Raw genomic sequence first — 3,351 nt, forward strand, 5'->3', positions numbered from 1 at the left:
GTGAATGGTGGGGAGGGGGTTAGGGACAGGGGACTTGGTCTGGTTCCAGGTGGTTATGGACGGGGGAGGGACGGGGGGTGGTGGTGGTAGGGCAGCATAGGACTGATGTGACTGTCCAAGCGATGGAGTCGCGGATTTAGCGATAACGACCTTACCGAGGATTTGCATTTCATTCTTTTATTTGCAAAGCTCTGCCAAAGCTCCAGCATGACGCTGAGTGGAGTGGTGCTGTTCAGTCATTGCAGTTTTATGATTTCATTGATATATTAAATGTGAAGGATTTGGTTGTGTGTCCTCTTTTATATGGTACGGCCTTTGTAATTTTGTTTTTTTTCTTTGGTATTGATGCGTATTTGATGACCTGGAGTCTGTGATTTTTGTGTGCTGGTCGTGGCTGGTTGATACTTGAAGTGCACTTCAGGGCGATAGGACAAAGGCTTGTTATTCGTTACGTAATTCTGAATTCTGGATTGTTTTTGAAGTGTACTTCAGTGTATTTACCCTCCTGAGGACAATAGAATGTATCTTGTTCCGCTCGCTTATGTGTTACGAGTATATTTCTAATACACTTGATGTTCTGGGTGTAAAGAAGGAAAGTCGAATTTTATAGTTTTCTTTACATAGTTTGGATAGTAGTTGTGAAATGACTGACGTTTTTAGTAATTATTTTATATATATGTATATATATTATATATATATATATATATATATATATATATATATATATATATATATATTAGTCGCCACAAGAAACGATGAATGTCTTAAATTGCAAATGCTTACGCGTTATTTGGATGACAGCGTGGAAGAATTTTTTTTAAAGATTTGACAAAGGTTCTCATTGCGTTACTCGCTTTTCAAGTATTCGTCATCTAATCTGATCGAAAAATCGAAGCTATTATGGACAAATCTTCCTTGATGTCTGCCATTCATGTGATTAAATCTTTCTGCTACAGATTATCAATCATTCACATATAAATTAACGAACGTTCAAAAGCATCGCCTTCGAAAGCTTTCAAAAGTTTCCTTGATGCTTACGAGGTCACCTTGACCTTATCCCACTACCGGCATGACCCAAAACAGCATCCAACTACTGCAAGATGCATCCCGCGTCAGCCACGGGACATAAACCTGGGAGGGAAATTTCCTGGAGAGTTGGTCCAGCGGTTTTTGCTAACATGAACGTAACATTAATGTCGCCGTAAGTCAGGTAATGTCGTGGAGGGGTGGGGGTTGGTGGGGGGAGGGGAAAGGTGCCGTTTCCAGATGGACTCTCTGTGGCTGGTCAGGTCTCTGCATGCATCTACCTTCCTTTTTTTCTCTTTACTTAATATTTTCATTTGAAGGAAGGGACAGCCATTGCCACATCCTTTAAGGGTAGAAAATGGTTAGGCGAGGATCTTAGATGCAAAGGGTTTGTTCTTAAGAGGGACAAGCTATGTTGATAACATAATCTAATGTAAAGATTCAACTGGATCTTAGAAAAATGAATGAATGAGAGCTACCTGAATCTTATTTTTTTATTTTTACCTTTGCTTTTGTTGACGGAAAAATCGACATTTCATTACTAGTGAACTGTGACGTTTGGTGTCTTTATACACAAATTCTCTCGATGAATTATAATAACGCAACGTGCAGACTTACTCTTGGGTTTTGGTGAAAGAAGATTTCATTGGATGCAAATACATCTACTTTTATCTAGAATTTGAGATGTAAAGATTCTCGAAATTTTATAAATGGAACTATAGAGATTCTCAAAGATTTTATAAATAAGAGGCTTTTAGAGATTTCTCCAAAGATTTTTCTTTATTAAAGTAGCTGTAGCGCAATTCTTGAAGATTTTATAAATAGAATTGTAGCGATTTTGGAAGATTTTATAAGTAGAGCTGAAGAGAATCTCGAAGATTTTATAAACAGCTGTAGCGAGTCTCGAAGATTTTATAAATAGAGCTGTAGCAATACTCGAAGATTTTATATATAGAGCTGAAGCGATTCTCGAAGATTTTATAGAGTTGTAGAGATTCTCGAAGATTTTACAAATAGAGTTGTAGCAATTCTCGAAGGTTTTATAAGCAGTTGTAGAGATTCTCGAAGGTTCTTTAAGTAAAGATGTAACGATTCTCATATAAATAGAGCTGTAGCGATTCTCAAAGATTTTATAAGTAAAGCCGTAAGATTTTTGAAGGTTTTATATATAGTGCTGTAGCGATTCTAGAGGTTTTATTAACAGAGCTGTAGAGATTCTCGAAGGTTTTATAAATAGAATTGTAGCGATTTTGGAAGATTTTATAAGTAGAGCTGTAGAGATTCTCGACGATTTTATAAACAGAGTTGTAGCGATTCTCGAGGATTTTATAAGTAGAGCTGTAGCGATTCTGGAACGATTTTTATAAAAATAAGTGAGCTCTAGCGGATTAATAAGGATTCTCGAGGATTTTATTAAATAGAGCATAAGCGATTCTCGAGGATTTTATTAACAGCTTTAGAGATTCTCGAAGGTTTTACAAGTAAAGCTGTAACGATTCTCTTATAAATAGAACTGTAGCGATTATCGAGGATTTATAAGTAGAGCTGTAGAGATTCTCGAAGGATAAATAGAGCTGTAGCGATTCTCGAGTTTGATAAATAGCTGTAGCGATTCTGGAAGATTTTTAGTAGAGTTGTAGTGATTCTCGAGAATTATATAAGTAAATCTGTAATGATTCTCGATTTTATGAAAATGTGACCAGCTGAAAATAACTTTTGGAAAAATTTGATGGCCCTTCCTGTGCTATAATTACTTTGACGAATTTCGAAAGACAAAAGGAAGAATTGACTGTGCATGTGAAAGACATTTATAAAAATCATTGTTCAAAGAGAGCAGCTTCCATTGGTGTCTTAATTAATCTAGATATTTGGAGAATTCCTGCACTTTGCTTTCTTATTGGAATTCTTGAAATTTAAACTTTCATGTAACACAGATAAATAAAAATTAATTTATGATATTAGAACATAGATAACATCATTGCGAATTTAACTATCTTATGCATACGCTGTACAAAAGATATTTACGTAGTTTAGCATTTTGGATATGTTATATACGGGAAGCATCTTTTACTGTACTTCCGTTCATATTCTCTTTCTTCCATCGTGCTTTTCATCCTCTCCTGACAATTTGCCTCCTGTTTAGAACTTTAAAAGCTTTACATTCCCTTTCAGCGCTGAATGATTTCATAGATACCAGCGATTGCCATTTGGCCTGAATTTTATATTCCAGTTGTAATAGGGGTTTAAGTTGAATAAAAACTCTTAATTGAGGAATTACTTCTACTAAGCCATATGAATCAAGTGGTTACAGCCTATACATTTTAT

This window comes from Macrobrachium nipponense, chromosome 28 (genome assembly GCF_015104395.2).
Source record: "Macrobrachium nipponense isolate FS-2020 chromosome 28, ASM1510439v2, whole genome shotgun sequence".
In the NCBI taxonomy this organism is placed as follows: domain Eukaryota; kingdom Metazoa; phylum Arthropoda; class Malacostraca; order Decapoda; family Palaemonidae; genus Macrobrachium; species Macrobrachium nipponense.